This window comes from Macrobrachium nipponense, chromosome 1, assembly GCF_015104395.2.
Source record: "Macrobrachium nipponense isolate FS-2020 chromosome 1, ASM1510439v2, whole genome shotgun sequence".
Taxonomy (NCBI): domain Eukaryota; kingdom Metazoa; phylum Arthropoda; class Malacostraca; order Decapoda; family Palaemonidae; genus Macrobrachium; species Macrobrachium nipponense.
Window position 1 is genome coordinate 195,418,606 of NC_087200.1, and position 20,966 is coordinate 195,439,571.

The 20,966-nt window shown below is 44.4% G+C and overlaps 1 protein-coding gene across 5 annotated transcripts in view; it reads left to right on the forward strand.

The window, feature by feature from the left end:
- The first annotated feature begins 239 nt into the window (after window positions 1-239).
- Window positions 240-20,966, forward strand: part of LOC135219980 (uncharacterized) — a 130,368-nt gene continuing 109,641 nt past the window's right edge. Inside the window, exons 1-2 of one of the 5 annotated variants that reach the window (XM_064257246.1) lie at window positions 240-502; window positions 18,690-18,801. The gene's annotated coding sequence lies outside the window, so the exon portion shown is untranslated. The remainder of the gene's footprint in view (window positions 503-18,689; window positions 18,802-20,966) is intronic. The other 4 variants (XM_064257241.1, XM_064257245.1, XM_064257247.1 and 1 more) reach the window with 4 other exon arrangements.

The following is a 20,966-nucleotide window of genomic DNA, read 5'->3' on the forward strand; positions in this document are numbered from 1 at the left end:
AAAAGAGTACATTGTTAAAAATGTTTTCCGCTATTTTCTGTTTGTTATTTTATTGTTAATCATTCTAGGCATAATATATTTTATTGTGATTTATCATCATTGTACCATACGTTCCTATACTTTTATATATATTTATTTCAAATACCCTTTGCATGATGTCACCTGCTGTATAAATCTGTTTTCAAGGTAATGTTCTTCTTCTTGAAAAGTACCGTAAACAAAACAAGTATAGACGAAATGGTTTTCTTGTCAAAGTGATAAATAAGGAGATAAAATAAGAGCATCAAGTAATAATAAATAGACTTTGAGGAGTTTATGTGTCATTTTGAATATTCGAATACTATTATTCATCAATGAAATTCCTGGAATCACGGTACTTATATCGCAAGTGACCTTACTCAGCATTTCATCACTCATTACGGTGTAATTCGTCTCTTTTAGGGACGTTTTCGTAATTGGTTGGACATTTAGGAACGAAATCTTCTCCATAAAGTTACAAATGGTTAAGTATAAGTTATTTTTTAAATATGTAACCTTCCAAATCTTTCGAAACATGGTGTGTGGGCCTCCTTTTGAATTGTGTCCCTCGGGAGGCTAGACTTGAAATATCCTTTTGAGGCTGTAATGCCCATTTTTCAGTTGAAATAACAATTCTGTAACACTTTAGCCACCTAATTTTCGGAATTTAGGCCAGGGGTACCTTAGCCCTATGTAGCCTATGAGTAGCCTAAGGGTTTCTTTCTTCAAGCCTTTGGTCATGTGGGTATTCCTACAGAAGCAATCCGCGGTGGCCTAGACTATGGATATTGACGTTTTCTTATGTTATTTTACTTACTGAACAAGAATTTAAAGTAATATTCATTCGGACGACTGTAATTAACCCCCAGGGGCCAGTACTAAACACGGCGAAATACATTGGAAGCCCCAATCACAAGTGGATGTCGTACCCGTGGTTACGTTTCTTGCAGGGTAATTCTGAAAAACAGTTCCGCGCGAACTGCAAGGAACGTAACGGCGGATACGACATCCACTTGTGATTGGGGCTTCCAATGTATTTCGCCGTGTTTAGTACTGGCCCCTGGGGGTTAATTACAGTTGTCCAAATAAATATTACTTAAAATTCTTGTTCAGTAGGAAAAACTGCATAGAAAAACCGCAACTGCCATAGTCTGGGCCGCTGCGGATAGGTACCCTAGATCTACCGTCATGTGTCTCCCAAGTCACAAATTAAGGCTGTAATTTCCAATTAGGGGAAACAACTGACTGGACTAGCTGATCCAGTTTTGACTGCGTGTTGATCCACCCTCCATAAAAATACTTTAACACATCCTGACACCGGAGATGGGCACCAGTCACGAGTCATCGGTCGTGGAAGCAACACCACGAGACCTCTACTTTCCTCTCGAATTCAGTGTTTTCTCCCAGGTCACAAATTAAGGCCGTAATTTCCAATTACACGGAGGTTAATGAAAATCTAGCCATTCGCAGTGCTAACTTACCTCTATGACGCTTTCAAAATTTTTACTTCAATCACCTTATGTGTAGGAAGATTGATGTCATCTTGATGTTTGCGGAGTCATTTGTGTCAACAAACTTCCCATTTCCTGTGCTAAATTCACAGTTGTGGCCAAGGAAACTTGGCGATTTTGCGTAAAGAAGAAGAGTGCGCTAGATAATGTTTAAATAATTAGTTAAACACCAGAATAAGGTTGTCAATTGCATAAAATTATTACTTATGATAATTCATGTGAAAATATTCGTTGTTGTAAAAGTAACCAGATTCCTGATACAGATTTAAACGGTTTTGCTGTGAACATTAGCTACAATGTATTTTTTGCATTTTCCAATTTTTTTTTATTAATATAGGTATATTACATACAGTGTAATATATATTACATACAGTGTAATATATATTACACACAGTGTAATGTACATTACATGCATAATGTAAGTTTTCTATAATACAATAGTATTTTAAGTAATAATTTTGAAATTAGGACTTTTATTTTAGTCCTGTATTATGACGTCATGACATCTTGACTGTTGCCAATTGTAGATGAATTGTCATACTGAAATTTCTTGCAGAAAATGGTGACTTAAATATGTACACAGTACATATCTGAGAAGTTTACCAGTTCATAATGCTCACATATCTTTATTATTTACATTTTGGATATGTGAAGACGTTTGACTGCTTGATTACCGCCATAGTGTGACGCAATCTCCTCTGCTCCCTGAGTCACTTGTCTGTTTTCACACCATAAGAAATTAATGTAGGATTAAGTGAAGATTTTGAATACTTAGAATGAGAATTTATGAATTCAATACTAATGATATCTTGTGCCAATTATAATTTAACCTTTCATTGTGCATTTTATTTCACATTTATCACTGTTGCCATTTGGTATGTGTGTACTATCCAAACTGGGTATAAGACTTACACAAAACCATGAAAATAAGTGAAATTACCATATCTATTTGTAGTATATATACATAAACCATTTTATCATTATTGCATTACTATGACAACTAGAATTCATGGAAACAGTTTGTAAAGGCATCGGTGTATGTGTGAAGCTCTACTAAATTGGCAATAATGATTTGCTATTCCTAGCATGCAAATATTAAAGGTTACATTAATTCAGGCATACAATTATTAAAAATAAAAAAAAAGTCAAAATAGTAATATAGACTTAAATCAGTGAAAAGAGCTAGGAAAAAATACAAATTTTTTTTCATAAACAATTCACTAATGCGTCGTCTGATTGCTGATGTTTTTGGCAGCAAGATGTACAAAAAGGCTGAAAGATGGTTCCCGCCACGACTTTGCTGTGAACAAACTCACTTTATAATTACAATCAAATAAGAACTGTGGAGTGTCAGTTGTGATGGCAGTAAGGATAAAACTACTGATTGCAAGGTAAAAATGCATTTCAGTTCAAAACATGACCCTGGGATTAAGACTTCTCACACTTTCACTAGTATAGACAACAGAATGTTGTTTTATTGTGCTGATTACAACTACAATCTTGACTAATATCAATAAACGTTCCAGGCATGAGAAATGTGGTGGCTGACAAGCTAAGTCATTGGTGTCAAGTCCTAGGTATGCAGTGGTCTCTGCATCATGATGTAGTGGACAGGCTGTTTCACCTTTGAGGAAGACCCATGTTAGACCTCTTTGCCACTCGCTTGAACAGAAAGCTGGAGGTCACCTTCTTGGTGGTCCCGGATCCTCTTGCTCTGTTGGAGGATGTTCTACAGCAGTGGTTCTCAACCTTTATATGACCACGCCCCCTTTAACCCCTTCTTTACCGGGTGGGTGAGCAGAATGTAAACATTGCGTTCGCTGCCGAACTGAATCTCTCGGTAGTGACTCCAGTTTGGAGGGGTGCCGATCGTAAAAATATTTGCCAAAAATACACTAATCAAGACAGGCTAATGAAATTATCAGGTATTATTAGCACTATAATAATGCATATTCTCTGTTAGTTTTATCATCCTACAGGGAAAATAAATGTTTGTTCATGCCACTTACCTGACAGATATATATATAGCTGTATTTTCTGACGTCCGACAGAAATTTCAAAACTCGCGGCACACGCAGTGGGCGGCCAGGTGGTAGTACCCATTCCCGCCGCTGGGAGGCGGATATCAGGAACCATTCCCATTTTCTATTCATATTTTTTTCTGTCGCCGGTCGGTAAACAACTGTTTACAGACCTCTGCTCAGGATTTTTTGGAATTTGACTCACTTTTAAGTATCTGATTGGTTTTTTGGTATTGAATTGGATTGTTGAATTGGCATGCGCGATAGTGGACCGTTTTTTGATTTTGGATTGACTTTTCTATATAAGATATGTCTGGATCAAGTGCTGTGAGTTTCAGAGTGTGTGTGAGGGCTGATTGTAAGGTGAGGCTACCGAAAGCATCGGTAGACCCCCACACAGTATGTATGAGTTGTAGGGGGCATAATTGTTTGATTGATAATCGGTGCAATGAATGTGAGAAATTGACCGATGATGATTGGAGAGTATATGAGTCCTATCGCCTTAAATTGGAGCGCGATAGGATCAGGAGGTCTTCCTCCAGGAGTGGTTCGACCAAAGGAGCTCAGAAAGCGGATTTGCTGTTTTCGCCTCTTTCGAACCATCTCTTCCCCCAGACTTTAGTAAAGGACCTGACGAACAGTTTGCAAGAGAAGGCAACTCAGGACCTTTTGGCCCAGTCTACAAGACGGTCAGCCGTACCTTCAACCTCTTCAGCCGCGGTTCGACCGCCGAAGAAAGTTAAGCCCTTTCGTGGGGCTCCCCCCTCGAGAGCAGCTCCTCAAGGGAGAGGGTTTTCACGAGGAAGAGCTTCCTTTAAGCCAAAGCCTTCCAAGTGAGAAGCATGTCCTTCAGACACCAGTCGGAGCCAGACTGAAGTTTTTTGCGGGAGCGTGGAGAGAGAGAGACACGGACTCTTGGTCCCTCAAGATCGTGGAGCAGGGGTACAAGATCCCCTTTTTAGATCTTCCTCCTCTTTCTACGACTCCCAGAGACCTTTCTCCATCCTATCAGGGAGAAAAGAAGAAAGTATTATTCGATCTCCTTCAGCAGATGATCGACAAAAGAGCGGTGGAACAAGTCGCGGACCTGGGTTCCCCAGGTTTTTACAACAGAATCTTCCTAGTACCAAAGCAGTCGTCAGGTTGGCGTCCAGTTCTAGATGTAAGCAGGCTCAATCTGTTCGTGCAAAAGACCAAATTCACGATGGAGACGCCTCATTCGGTTCTGGGAGCCTTGAGACCGGGCGACTGGATGGTGTCCTTAGACTTGCAGGACGCGTACTTCCACATCCCGATCCACCCTCTTTCAAGAAAGTATCTAAGGCTTGTCTTAGACGAAAAAGTGTGGCAGTTCAGAGCTATGTGTTTCGGACTGACCACGGCTCCAATGGTGTTCACTGTAGTAATGAAGAACGTAGCGAGGTGGCTACACTCTTCGGGAATAAGAGTTTCCCTGTACCTCGACGACTGGCTGATCAGAGCGTCGTCGAGAGAGAAGTGTCTGAAGGACTTGCAGTTCACTTTAGCCCTAAGCGAAGTCCCTGGGACTTCTGGTCAACCTCGAAAAGTTGCATCTGACCCCAACACAGTCCATCGTGTATCTGGGGATTCAGATGGATTCAGTGGCTTTTCGAGCGTTTCCGTCCCAGGAACGTCAGCGGCTAGGCTTAGAAAAGATCTCAGCCTTTCTAAGGAAAGAGACTTGCTCGGCGAGGGAATGGATGAGTCTGCTGGGGACCATTTCCTCGCTGGAAAGGTTTGTTTCCTTGGGAAGACTGCACATCAGGCCTCTCCAATTTTTCCTTGCGGACGAGTGGAAGGCCAAGGACGATCTCAATGCCATATTGAGAATATCGCTTCCGATCAAGAACCATCTAAGATGGTGGTTGGACCCTCAGAAGCTTCAGGAGGGCGTGTCCCTAAGTCTTCTGAGCCCCGACCTAGTGTTGTTCTCCGACGCTTCCATCACGGGCTGGGGAGCAACACTAGGAGGGAAGGAAGTGTCAGGCTCCTGGAGAGGGGAACAGGTAGCCTGGCATATAAATGTCAAAGAACTGCAGCAGTATTTCTGTCCCTGCAGTTCTTCGAAAGGAGTTTGGAGAACAAGATTGTTCAGATAAACTCGGACAATACCACAGCACTCGCTTATTTAAAAAACCAGGGAGGAGAACACACTCCAGAACGTTGTTTCCCTAGCGAGAGAGATTCTGCTGTGGGCAAAGAGAAGAAATGTGACTATCCTGACGAGATTCATTGCAGGAGTGCAAAACGTCAGGGCAGATCTTCTCAGTCGTCGGGAACAAGTCCTACCGACGGAATGGACCTTGAACGAAGACGTTTGTCGAGACCTTTGGACGTTGTGGGGACGTCCACTGGTCGACTTATTCGCGACGTCAAGGACCAAGAGACTTCCTCTTTACTGCTCCCCGGTCCTGGATCCAGAAGCAATCGCGGTAGACGCTTTGCTTTGGAAGGGTCTAGACTTGTACGCCTTCCCACCATTCAAGATTTTGGGGGAAGTCATGAGGAAGTTTGCGGCCTCAGAAGGGACGAGGTTAACCCTGATCGCTCCGATGTGGCCAGCGAGAGAATGGTTCACAGAGGTCATGTCTTTCCTTGTAGACTTTCCAAGGACATTGCCCTGGAGGAAAGATCTACTCAAACAGCCCCACTTCGAAAGGTTTCCACCAAAACCTCTCCGCTCTGGGTCTGACTGCGTTCAGACTATCGAAAAGTTGGCCAGAGCGAGAGGTTTTTCGAAAGCAGCTGCGAGAGCAATCTCACATGCAAGACGTGCTTCCACAAGAGCTGTTTACCAATCGAAGTGGGCTTCCTTCAGGGCATGGTGTAAAAAGGAGGGAGTTTCCTCTTCCTCGACCTCTGTGAACCAAATAGCTGATTTTCTGCTCTTCCTTAGGAATGTGCAAAAATTAGCGGTCCCTACCATCAAGGGATATAAAAGCATGTTGTCAGCGGTTTTTAGGCACAGAGGCCTTGACCTGTCTGACAACAAGGACATTCATGACCTTTTAAAGTCTTTCGAGACCTCGAAGGTTCCTCAAATGAGACCTCCATCATGGAACCTTGACGTAGTCCTTAAATTCCTTATGTCAAGCCCTTTCGAACCGCTTCAGGCAGCGTCTCTTCGAAACCTGACAAGGAAGGCTCTTTTCCTAACTTCTCTTGCGACGGCTAAGAGAGTTAGTGAAATTCAAGCGTTTAACAAGTTAATGGGATTCAAAGGAGACAATGCTGTCTGCTCGTTGAACCCAACTTTCTTGGCGAAGAATGAAAATCCTTCGAACCCTTGGCCGAAGACTTTCGAGATCAAGGGTATGTCAAGTCTGGTGGGCCAAGAACCAGAGAGAGTCCTGTGCCCGGTCAGGGCTCTCAAGTTCTATGTGCATAGAACGAAAGAGGTAAGAGGTCCCTCAGGTAATCTCTGGTGCTCTGTGAAGAGACCAGAGTTACCTTTATCGAAGAATGCTGTTGCTTTCTTTCTAAGGGACATCATTCGGGAGGCTCATTCATCTTTCCAGAAGACTGATTTGAGCCTCTTACGAGTGAAAGCGCACGAAGTTCGAGCCGTCGCTACCTCTCTTGCCTTCCAAAAGAACATGTCAATCAAGGACATCCTTGATTGCACCTTTTGGAGGAGTAACTCCGTCTTCGCCTCACATTACCTAAGGGATGTGAGAACGATTTATGACGATTGTAATGCACTGGGGCCATACGTTTCTGCGGACACAGTATTGGGGTCCGGAAGTAGCTCTTTCCCTATCCCTTAGTTAGGATTAGGTTAGTTTGTTGTTGTGTTTTTAGGTTGTTGGTGAGTCTTATGTGAAGATCTCCCATCCTTTAGTTAGTTTTAAGGGTTTTTTGTGAATAGTTGGTCAGGTGGTGGTCAGTTGCTTCGTTGCCCTCATTTGTATGGCCTCGATGATCTTGTCACGTTGAGGTCTCGTACACGTTGACAGATCATCCAGAGCGCACCAGCACTACAGGTCTCCACCTGGCTGGCAACTCTGATTTAAGCAAAAGCAGCCTTACGTGACAGTAATCACATAGTCTACTTTGCAAACAGGTGAGGAACCAAGATGTATATCATCTACTTAATTTAAGTTTCCTAAAAAATCCTATTCTGTCTCTTCCCACCATCCGAAGGTGGGATTCAGCTATATATATATCTGTCAGGTAAGTGGCATGAACAAAATGTTATTGTTATTATACAATTAAGTTTGTTCATACTTACCTGGCAGATATATATAATTAAAGTGCCCGCCCTCCTCCCCTCAGGAGACAGAGGCATTAATAAAATATGAATAGAAAATGGGAATGGTTCCTGATATCCGCCTCCCAGCGGCGGGAATGGGTACTACCACCTGGCCGCCCACTGCGTGTGCCGCGAGTTTTGAAATTTCTGTCGGACGACAGAAAATACAGCTATATATATATCTGCCAGGTAAGTATGAACAAACTTAATTGTATAATAACAATAACATATTTTATGAAAAAAAATGTGAAACTCAGTGTCCCTTGTACAAGGGACACTGGTGGTCGGTGAGAAAACTACAGTCTTGAATAGAAATTCGGTCTTACAGAATGTTGGTATATCGCACCTGGAACATGCACATAAAGTATTATCAAAATAGAACAGTAAATAAGCACGTAATAACAAAAAAAAGGAGCAAAAACTAAAGCGAAAGCCCCGCCAATAAATATGGAAATCGCAAATTTTATAGTATATCTTTCAAAAATTGGTCGATGTCATTTTCTACGTTTTCTAAGATCATTTCATCACAGAAAACAACTTTAGGGGTATCAGGGGTATCTAAACTAATTTTTCAAGTTTCTTGTCCTCAGAAAAAATCGCTTTTTTGTTTTTTCTCTGGTTTGGTTTTTTATATATAAAGTTACTATAAGGCTTTATTTTTACCTTCATTTATCTGGTGTTCATATCTTTTATTTGTAAAATGTAATAAGTGAATAAATAATAAATGCAGTAAATGATGATACAACTGGTTTTATACTTGGGTAGAAGTTATTACATGTTTACGCTTGTCTGCTTTTGTGATTTTTTGTTGAGACGCAGTTCATCTGTCACCTACACACTACTATAAGCAGTAATAATATTTTGTTCATGAAACTTACCTGTCAGATATATATATAGCTGTATTTTCCGAAGTCCGACAGAAATTAAAAAACTTACGACACACGTAGTGGGAGTCAGGTGGTTAGTACCCATTCCCGCCGCTGGGAGGCGGGTATCAGGAATCATTCCCATTTTCTATTCATAATTTTTCTGTCGCCGGTGTTGTAAACACAGTTTTCAGCACCTCCGTCTTGAATTTAGGAAACTTGGCTACTATAAGTACCCCTTTTTGATTTTTTGGTATCTTGACTTTTGGATCGGTGGCTAGGCACACGTTGATTGTGGATTTGATTGATTTTGGCTTGATTTCTCTTTAAATAAGATGTCTGGTTCTAGTTCGGCTAGCGCCAGGTTTTGTACCAAGAGTGATTGTCGAGGTAGGCTACTGAAAGCATCAGTGGACCTTCATACTTTGTGTAAGAGTTGCAGAGAGCATGATTGTATGTATGAAAGTCGCTGCAAGGAATGTGAGTGTCTTTCTGATTCTGGATGGAGAGCGTATGAGTCCTATCTGCGTAAGCTTGAACGGGATAGGTTAAGGAGGTCTTCCTCCAGGAGCGTTTCAGGTAAACGTCAGGAAGTTCATGTTTCTCCTACTAACCCTCCTTTAATCACTACTCCTAACCCTGTAGTGTTGCCTTCGGGCCCTGAATCAGTGTCTGTGGAGGGTAATACCCTTACACTTATCTTAGAGTCGATTCGTAATTTAGAATCTAAAGTGCTCGCCTTAGAAGGCAAAAGTGAAGGTGCAAAGTGCAGTGACAGTGCTCCTTCGTTGGTGGAGGGTGCGTCAGATCGGCCCCATTTCGCCTCTAGGCCTAGACCGCTGCCGGACTCCCAGGTTTCAGGGAGAGGGCATGTCGAAAGCCGCAGGAGGGTTGCGGGGAACGCCCACCGATCTGACGTGCCTTCGGCAGTATCTGTTGACGTTACACAGACTGCCAAAGGAGCGTGCGCGTGCACGCCTCCTGAAAGAGTGTTTCTCTTCTTCAGAGGCTTCCTCCCCGCACAAGGGGTGGAGCTCTCATTCTATTTCACGCCCGCTGAAAAGGAGCGTTGGTGATCGTGACGCTTCACGTCCAGTTTGGCTCTCGAGAGGCGATCATCGCCTGAGAGTGTGTTCGCAGCCTTCCCGCCACAGAAGAAGCGTAAGGAGTCATCGGATGATGACTTTGTTGAGCGCCCAGTCGCTCTCAGAGCGCGTGCTACGGCAGTTTTCTGGGAAAGGAAGGTAGGAAGGTCCCCCGCCTCACCCGGCGCCCCTCGCCTTCTCACAGGATCAGCCCGTCACCTGACAAGGAATCCTCTCCTACTGAGAAGATCCTGCGCTCTTTGCAGCAACAGCTTACTGATGCTCTTGCTAAGAAAGGGACGCAACCACGTCCCAGGAGAAAGGATGACCGTCTACCTGTGAAGAGATCTAGAAGGTCTCTCTCCCTCTCCTCGCTCGTCTATCTCTCCACTTTCTTCGCCTGCTAGAGTTCGTGCGACTCCCCAGCGGCTCTCTGGAGAACGTGAAGAGGATTTTGCTCGTCGGCGGCATGAAGCGGTATTACCCGCTCGTAAGCTTGCGGTGCGAGAGCTCGATACTTGCGTGAGCGCTTCGGTGCAAGTTCACGTTCCTGACGCTCGGTCGGAAGCCAAGCGAACGCCAGTGGCATCTAAGAGTGAACCAGCTGAAAGGCAGAGCGCGCACGAGATGTTAAGCGCGCATTAGTAAATGTCATTCGCACGCCAGTGGACGCCAAGCGTGCGCCAGGTGGACGCCAGCGGCGCGCGAGTGGACGCCAATCCCGCGCTAGTTGCAGCCAGGCGTGCGCCAGTGGACGCCAGGTATGCGCCAGTGGACGCCAGGTGTGCGCCAGTGGACGCCAGGTGTGCGCCAGCGGACGCTCGGGTGGACGAAGATGTGGAGTTTCGTCGCCTCCCACCTGTTTGTGATGAGACTTTGCAAGTTACTTCGGGTCTTAGATACCACCGGAGTTTTTCCCTTTTAATGAGTCAGCTTTACCTTCCCTTCACAGCAACGCGCCTCTTGGAACTTAGACCAGATGGTCTTGGTCCAGCCTATTTTGCCTCCAACTTCACCTGTGTCGGATGCAGAGGTTAGCGACGCTTCGGTTGAAGTGGATGATGATAAACCTTTGGCGGCAGTCTCTTCCGACTACCAGGTTTTGACCCGCCTTCTTCAATCAGAGTTTGGAGAGACGTTTCACCCGGAAGCTCCTCGCTCTCCTCCTTCACAACTTTCTTCTCCAAGATCACAAGGTCTCGGCATTCGTCAGAATGAAGAAGTCCCTTTCAACTAAGAGGGCTCTTCGTAAGGTCCATGACTGGATGGAGAAAAGGAAGTCCCAGGGAAAGACTTCTTTTGCCCTGCCACCTTCGAGACTTAGTGGGAAGGCTGGCATTTGGTATGAGACGGGAGAAGACGTAGGTATTAGACTTCCCTCGTCAGCCCAAGGAGACTTCGCCAGCATTGTGGATGCCTCGAGGAGGTCTCACCTGTCCTCTTCGAAAGTTTCCTGGTCAACTACGGAAATGGACTACCACCTTAAAGGCCTCTTTTGGACGTTAGAGGTCTTCAACTTTCTAGATTGGTGTTTGGGAGTTCTGGATGCCAAGTCTAGGAGTTCCAACAATCGATTAGTCTGGGGGAGCTGTCCAGCGTAATGTCGTGTATGGACAAGGCCGTCAGAGATGGTTCGGAGGAGCTTACAGCTCACTTTTGCACAGGGCTCTTGAAGAAGAGATCCCTGTTTTGCAATTTTACAGCTAAATCTGTTTCTCCGTCACAGAAAGCAGACTTGCTCTTCGCTCCTTTTTCGGATCATCTCTTCCCCCAGGCTATGGTAAAAGACATTGCGACCAGTCTTCAGGAGAAGGCCACGCAAGATCTCCTCGCACAATCTTCAAGGAGACCTGCGGTTCCTTCGTCCTCGGGAGTTTCGATTCTCAAGAAATCGAAGCCCTTTCGAGGTAGTTCTTCCTCGAGACCAGCCCCTCGAGGAAGAGGCACGTCCAGAGGCAGAGCCACTGCGCTGGCCAAGAACAAGAAGTGAAGCAGAAGTCCTTCAGTCACCGGTTGGAGCCAGGCTTCAGCTTTTTGCGCAAGCCTGGGAAGAGAGAGGTGCGGACAAATGGTCCGTGGACATCTTAAAGAAGGGTTACCGGATCCCGTTCCTGAAACCACCCCCCCCCCGCGGTCTACGACACCCAGGGACATGTCTCCTTCCTATCGGGGAGAAAAGCAACAAGTGCTTTACGATCTGTTAGATCAGATGATCGTGAAACACGCCGTAGAACAGGTCTCCGACTTGAATTCCCCTGGATTTTACAACAGACTGTTCCTGGTGCCAAAGCAGTCGGGGGAATGGCGACCGGTACTCGATGTCAGCAACCTGAACCTCTTTGTCATCAAGCAGAGGTTCAAGATGGAGACACCTCAGTCAGTGATGGGAGCCTTGAGACCGGGGGATTGGATGGCTTCACTAGATCTCCAGGACGCGTATTTCCACGTCCCCATCCACCCCCAGTCCAGGAAATACCTGCGGTTTGTCCTGAAAGGAAAAGTGTTTCAATTCAGGGCTCTCTGCTTTGGACTCAGCACTGCTCCCATGGTATTCACCCTACTGATGAAGAACATTGCGAGGTGGCTTCATCTTTCCAATGTCAGGATCTCTCTCTACCTGGACGACTGGCTCGTACGAGCCTCCTCGAAAGACCGGTGTCTGGAGGACCTTCACACGACTTTGGCGTTAACGAAGTCCCTGGGGCTTCTGGTGAACCTCGAAAAGTCACATCTGACCCCTTCTCAGTCTTTAGTCTATCTGGGGATTCAGATGGACTGGCCTGTGGGCTTTTTCTGGGCTTTTCCGTCCCAGGGGGCGACAACTAGATTGCCTAAGCAAAGTGTCAACCTTTCTGGGGAAGGAATCATGCTCGGTGAGGGAATGGATGAGTCTGCTGGGGACCATTTCCTCACTGGAGAAGTTTGTTTCCCTAGGGAGGTTGCACCTCAGACCTCTTCAATTCTTCCTTGCCGACAATTGGAAGCAAACCAAAAACACTTTGGATTCGATTCTGGTGTTATCAGAAGAGGTAAAGGAACACCTAAGATGGTGGACCGACCCTTTGAAGCTCGCAGAGGGTCTTTCCCTCAAGCTTCAGAACCCCGACCTAGTGTTGTTTTCCGACGCGTCTTCCACGGGTGGGGAGCAACACTGGGGGGGAAGGAAGTGTCAGGCACCTGGAGAGGGGAACAGGTGTCCTGGCACATAAACCTCAAGGAGCTGGCAGCAGTTCATCTGGCGCTCCAGTTCTTTCAGAACGAAGTCTCCGGCAATGTGGTGCAGATCAACTCGGACAACACCACAGCCCTGGCATACCTCAAGAAACAGGGAGGAACCCACTCCCGATCCCTGTTCTTCCTTGCAAAGAAAATCCTGTTATGGGCGAAGGCACACGACGTCTCTATACTGACGAGATTCATATCAGGGGTAGAAACGTCCGTGCAGATCTGCTCAGTCGACAAGGTCAACTTCTGCCGACGGAGTGGACTCTTCATCAGGAAATATGCCAGAGGTTGTGGAAGTTATGGGGATGTCCTCTCGTAGACATCTTCACAACTTCCAGGACAACGAGACTCCCGCTGTACTGCTCTCCAGTTCTAGACCCAGGAGCAGTAGCAGTAGACGCCCTTCTTTGGGACTGGACGGGACTAGACGTATATGCCTTTCCCCCGTTCAAGGTCCTAGGGGAAGTGATAAGAAAATTCGCGGCATCAGAGGGAACGAGGATGACTCTCATCGCCCCCTTCTGGCCAGCGACCGACTGGTTCACAGAGGTCATGTCCTTTCTTGTAGACTTTCCGAGGACTCTGCCTCCAAGGATAGATCTACTCAAACAGCCCCACTTCGAGAGGTATCACAAAAACCTCCCCGCTCTGAGTCTGACTGCGTTCAGACTATCCAGAAGTTGGCCAGAGCGAGGGGTTTTTCAAGACCTGTGGCGAAAGCAATCGCAACGGCAAGAAGACCTTCTTCTATTGCCGTATACCAATCCAAGTGGGCTGTTTTCCGGAGCTGGTGCAGGAAGAAAGACATTTCCTCCACCTCTACCTACTGTGAGCCAGATCGCAGACTTCCTTCTCTTCTTGAGAAATGAAGTTCGCTTAGCGGTACCTACGATAAAAGGCTACAGAAGTGTGCTTTCTGTATTCTTTAGGCATAGAGGACTGGACTTAGCCAACAACAGAGACCTCATGATCTTCTTAAGTCTTTCGAGACTTCGAAGGTACCTCAACCAAGAGTCCCTTCTTGGAATTTAGACATTGTTCTAAAGTTTTTTGATGTCCAGTAATTTTGAACCGCTCAACTTAGCTTCGCTTAGAAACCTTACAAGGAAGACACTTTTTCTAACTGCTCTGGCGACGGCGAAGAGAGTTAGTGAGATCCAGGCTATAGCAAGCATGTTGGGTTTAAGAACTCGGATGCGGTTGTTCTTTAAGCCCTATGTTCTTAGCAAAGAACGAAACCCGTCCAACCCTTGCCAAGACATTTGAAATCAAGGGTTTGACAGAGATCGTGGGTAATGAGCCAGAGAGAGTCCTGTGCCCTGTCAGGGCTCTCAAATTCTATTTAGACAGAACGAAGGACTGTAGAGGACCTTCGGGCAACTTGTGGTGCTCGGTTAAGAAGCCCGATCTTCCCATGTCAAAGAACGCGCTTTCTTTCTTCTTGAGAGACACCATTAAGGAAGCTCATTCCACATGTAGTGATAGTGACATGAAGCTTTTAAAAGTGAATGCCCACGAGGTGAGGGCTATTTTGACCTCGATAGCCTTTCACAGAAATATGGCACTCAGTGACATTTTGAGTGCCACATATTGGCGGAGCAACTCGGTGTTCGCTTCACACTACCTGCGGGAGGTGAAAGCGACATACGAACATTGCTCGTCGCTTGGACCATACGTCGCTGCAGACACTGTTTTTGGGGGCAGGAGGTAGCACTCATCCTTTCCTTTAGTGGTTAGATGAGCTTTTAATTGTGTGTGTTTTTTTTTGGTTGTGGGGTTGACCGCCCGAGGCGGATCTCCCTTCTTTAGTCTAGTTTAGTGGTATACCTTTGGTAGACTAGGCCAGGTGGTTTTTTACTTCGTTGCCCTCAGTGTATGGTCAATGGTCTAGTCACATCGTGGTCACGCCCCCGTTGACAGATCATCTTGAGTGCACCAGCTATATAGGTCTCTACCTCGCTGGCAACTCTTATAGCACAAGCAGACTTACGCGGCAGTAACCACGAAGTCAGCTATGCTAACAGGTAAGGAATCAAGATATCATTTATCTGCATATATATGTTTCCTAAAATCTTCTATTCTGTCTACTCCCACCACAAAGGTGGGATTCAGCTATATATATCTGACAGGTAAGTTTCATGAACAAAATGATATTGTAATGATACAATTAAGTTTGTTCATACTTACCTGGCAGATATATATAATTAAGTACCCACCCACCTCCCCTCAGGAGACAGTGGAAATAAAAATTATGAATAGAAAATGGGAATGATTCCTGATACCCGCCTCCCAGCGGCGGGAATGGGTACTAACCACCTGACTCCCACTACGTGTGTCGTAAGTTTTTTTAATTTCTGTCGGACTTCGGAAAATACAGCTATATATATATCTGCCAGGTAAGTATGAACAAACTTAATTGTATCATTACAATATCATTTTTTTGGGTTCATCATACGTCTGGCATCGTGTCATACTGTTTATTTTGCTCCAAACTCTTCAAACCGAAATTACAGAATGATTGGAAGTCCCTATCTGAAAAGAGGAGTTTTGGTGGTACTATGCGTACCACCTTTATGCACCCGGTGCGGTGTAGTAGACTTGAATGGTGGTACCCACCTACCTCCAAACAAACTTCCACGCCCCCCTTGCATATATATGTAAGTAAAATTCCCTCCCAGACTTGAGAAAAAAGAGAAAAAGAAGGGGTTTTGAGGGATAGGATGTTAGGTCAATACATAATTACAAAACGTTGTAAGCCCAACGAGCCTAACTATAGTAGTAGACTCTAGGAAAGTAACGTTATAAGGTGATACTTTTGCATTTTTTCATAAACTTCTGAATATTAGTTCTTCACTTGTTAAGAGAATAACAAATACAATTAGAGAATTTCTTTATTCAGTTTTCCCTAGGGCTTGCACCTTCCCTGGAAATTGCTGATGCCCCCCTATGGGGGTGCACCCCCCAGGTTGAGAACCACTGTTCGACAGCATCCTTGGGACAGTCTCGAGGTGTATGCCTTCCCTCCGTTCTGCCTGATCTGTCAGGTCCTGAGCAGAGTAATGAGCTCCTGAAATCTCAGGATAACGTTGGTTGTGCCTCTGTGGCCTCAGGAAGAGTGGTTCCCAGACCATCTGTCCCTTTTGTCAGAGGTTCCGAGAGAAATTCCCAATGGCGCAACCTCCTTTGCCAACCTCGTGTGGAAAGGTTTCACCAGTCGTTAGAGTGCCTATCTCTTCACGGCTGGGAACTATCAAGTATCTCCTGCAAGTGAGAGGCTTTTCTCGCAAAGTTGCGGCCAGATGTCCAGCTATCTCCTGAGATCTTCATCAGCAGTTGGCCAGGGCAAATGTGCCATCTACTGTGATTGGTGTTGTCAATGGGGTTTCTCTCCACTCAACTTCTCTTCAGCGGATAGTGGATTTCTTTATCTTTCCCAGGGATGAGAAAGGTCTTTCTGTCTTGGCTGTCATAAACTACAGGGCTGCCTTGGAGTTGGTTCTGCACCTGAAGGACATGGTCATCTCTTCATCCTGGGATATCTTGTTGTTGTTCAGGAGTTTCGAACAATCTTGTCTACCAAGAGAACTCACACCTCCGGTGTGGGATCTTACTGTGGTCCTGAGTAGTTTCACTCGAGCTCCATTCAAGCCACTATGTCGATTGTCAGACAGGAATCGGATTCTGAAGACAGTTTCCTTTTGGCCTTGGCTTCCTCAAGAAGAGTTGGAGAGCCTGAGTTATGACATGAAACACGCTAGGGATTGGGGTTCTGTGGCCTTCGAATTTGTCCTGGAATTTGTGGCTAAGACTCGGAATCCCCCAGTGCATGATGAGATTTGCCTCATTTTCTATTCTCTCACTAAATGAGTTTGTGGACAGCAATCCTCAGGAGTTATTGCTTTGTCCCATCAGAGCTCTGCACTGCTGTCAAAAAAGGACTCTTCACCTAAGGCCCAGGTATTGTTGACATTTTGTCAGCTCAGCTGTTCCAGAAGGGAGGTATCCAAGAACACAGTTTCATTCTGGCTGCTTGAGGTGATTAATCAGACATATTCCTTACCTGCTAGTTCTGCCACTGATATCTTGTGCCAATTATAATTTAACCTTTCATTGTGCATTTTATTTCACATTTATCACTGTTGTCAATTGATTGCTGTCCACAAACTTATTCAGTGAGAGAATAGAAAATGAGGCAAATCTCATCATGCACTGAGGGATTCTGAGTCTTAGCCACAAATTCTAGGACAAATTCGAAGGCCATGACATCAGAGGGATGGGTTCTTCTCTGGTATTTAAGAAGAACTTGTTTGTTCATTGAATTTTGAATGCTGGTTCCTGGCTTTGGCAAACCACATTCACTTCCTTTTACCTGAAGAACGTTGCCCACAGCTCCTTGGACACTTTTTCCTTGGGTCCGGTGGTGGCTGCCCAACAAGTTGTGTAGCTCATCCAGTGCCCCTAGTGGGACAGTTTCTATCTTACACAAGATGATAGTGTAGAAGAGAGGATGAGTGAGTTGACTGGTCTCCTTCTTTCTCCTTTTTTTCCCTTTATTCTTCCTACGGGTGGGTTGAAGAACAGACATGTCATATGCTGAAACTGGTCTGATACAGATGAGTGTGGCAGTTATACTGGTTGCAGTTACTATTTGATTTGTTCGTATACAGTAGACACATCTGCTTCTCAGTAGCACATATGTACTCCTCTCTCCAGCAAGGGGAGGGAGGAGTGGTGACAAACTCCTGTGGCCTATGTGTTTGTTGCTTGTACAGACAGAGTTCTCTTTACCTTCCACGAATGCAATGAACCTGGTCATGTCTCATTTTGTTTAAACCAAGCAGGCTGAGTTTTTAGATATTCACTTATCTATTCTCTCACGGACTCAGACCTCATTCTTTAGAACTTGAGCTTCTAGGAATGGTGGTCAGGTGGGCTGAACCCCCAGCCAGTTCAGGATACTTGTACCTCCCTCCAAGTATTAGTCTATCCTATTGTAGAGACCAAAGGTTTGTTCCATCTTTAGTATTTTTCATAGCTAATAAACCTGAGGTCTTAATGTTTACTGCCTGCCTCCCAGGCCTGGTTGGTGACCAGCTTCCACCTAATATACACATGAATTGCCAGATGCCACAGATTCCTTACTTTACAATCTTTGATTGTTTTAACTGGATTCCAACTGGTGCTAGAAGATTATCCTATTGCTAAGACCTCAGCTTTGTTAGCTATGAAAAATACAACTTGATTAAAAAAATTTTCATGTTTTAGTGCCAGGTCATAAAACCAAACATTCATAAATCAAATCAGTACCAGCCACCACTGTGTTCATTTTGTAATCCCTGCCTTGCCAGTGAGGGTTTGGAATGATTAAGATCTTGCCTTGTGTCTAGTCAGGGCCATTAGCCATATCATGAGAAGGTTCATACCTTTAATTTGTTGACGGAGAAGTCGGGTTACTTCGTGTTTTACTGATAAAACCAGGTCACCTTATTCGTGAAAGAATTATGATACATTGTACAGTATTCCCATTTTGCCCTAATGAACACAAATTGTCAGTACAAACATCAATTTTTGAAAGATATGTCTCAGAATAAATTGTACTTTTTTAACTTCATATTTCACAAAAGATTTACAATATTAGACCCAAGTTGGAATTCTGTGTTCTAATCTTTCTACTTTACATCTTTTTTCAGATCATCACACAATTTGGAAAACTTTAGCCTCTAAAGTGGTGAAAACTTGCCACCTAGAAGTCTGATTCAACGACAAAGAAACAAAACGATTCGTAAAAATGTGTTATATGAGGTAAGAAAGTTAATGGAATTGCAGTTTTGTTTTTTATTACTTTGTATCTTGTTTTCTTTAGCATATGGCCATACTGATGTTCAAGACTTGCACATTTTTGTGTACAGAAATAAGTAGAGGCCCAATTTATTTTCACTAGTGAAATGTGGAGATCGACAGACTAAGCAGGATGAATTGCGCACATATTACTGTTAAGTGTGGAGACTTTTTGCACTACTATTTTAGCTTAAGACTTCTCTCTACCAATCCCAGACCAAATATATATATATGGCCTGTTTTGGTACTTCATTTGTTTTGCCTTTGTCATCAAATGACCGTTGTTAAACAAAAACATATCATTAATAGAGAGCAAAGACTTTAGCTGGATACATAAGACCTCTACCATTCTGTGCAGTAGAAGCACTGGTATTGTCAAAGAAAATGGGAAAGATTTTGTAAAGGAGCAAGCATATAAATTTTAGAATCATGGTTAACGTTTGTTGAGGATATCATTTTACGAATGAGACAGTGACCAGTAGTTTTCAGTGTTTGGAACATATACTGAGATGGATTGTAAATGAGAAGGGATGAGTAACAGAGGAGCAGTAAATATGAAAGTAGTAGGAAACCCATAAAGTCATATAAGAAACCCAGGCCTGATTTGAGTTCAGGCAGGAAGAGCACATTACAGAGGAGGGTGGAGAGAACTCATTTCACATGTAACCCCATCAAGGGAAAGGCTCAGAGAAAAGTGTATAGGACAGTAATAAAAAATGGATGCACTGCAGTGTGGAAGTTACAGAGAAATAAATTATTTAAAAGATGCTTTGAAAATATTGGAAAAGGTGATGGAAGGAACTCTGAGGAATATTTCAATCCCTTGTGGGTTTGGCTTCATCCCAGAGAAATCAGCAATATGGGGAGTCTATAATGAAGCTAGTACAAGAAAAGTATATCGGGCAAAGAGAAAGATTATACCATATGTGCATGTATCCTAAAGCAATTAGGTGGGCATTACAAAGGCAAGGGGCACTGGAAAGAAAACATAATTTGGTATGTTTCTTTAGCATATCAAAAAATCTAAAATGGGAACAGTCACTGGCTCAGATCATTTACTATGTATCATAGTAAAGGGAGGTGCTTCAAGTAATTAATGCTAGCAAAATCAAGGGTGTTATCATAGAAATGTTGAAGTGATGGAAGAATGGAATGGGAGAGGAGATAAAAGAGCATTTAAGGAAAACATACCTTATGGTAAACACACAGAAAGCAAAGGAAAAAACCATAGTAAGAGCTCCCATCAGTTCTTGCAACTGTCGACAAAGAGGGGCGAAAGTTGGATCCTCTAAAGTTGAAGAAGACTGATCTGTAGGACTTATGGATGCTCCAACGTTGGTGCCAAATGCTCTGCACTTTATGCCAAATATCTCATAGCAGACTTAGAGTGCTCTGGTACTGTTCCTGTGCATCTAGGAGAAGAATGGCACTCATTGTGGTGTGAAGTACGCATTGGCGCCAGAACTGGGAGCTCGAAAGATTCAATTGACTCTGGACTGTCCCATGGCGAGCGACAATCATGAACTGTGGGCGCTTCAGTAGATGGTACCATATAACTACAAGAGGGTTGAGGGCTAAACACCACCTCTCTATGCTTCTTACCTGGAAGAGGCAAAATGTCAGCTGTCAAATGCCTCTTAAAAGGTTGCAAAGCCACGCCGCTATGTTCAATGCCACCTTCTGTCCTGCAACGACACATCCGTGTCCGAGGACACTCGCATAGCACTGCCTCAGATGCCTTTCCAATGACGCTCTGTCAACACCTGGGAGCATACAACAGGTTCAATGAAGGGAGCAACTGCCCTTGGGCAAACCCACAGCCTCCTTACACTCCCTCACAATGCACTAACACTTTTCATTGCACTGTCGCTCGAAATTTTCTCCACAAAAGCTCTGAACAAAGCACCTAATTCCATTGCAGAATTAGCTAATCACTCAAACTTTCTGTCAAACTTAAATTCAAGACTGGCAATGGGATTAGGGTCAAAAGCATGGGAACCTAGTAAAGGAGTCCATGGTAAAGATGAAGGAGGGCTAAGAATGGGTGATACAGGAGGAGCAAAAGTGGAAGGAAAAGCACTATCCTCTACCTCTTCAGGTAAAATAATAGCTTCAAGACCAGCTCTACA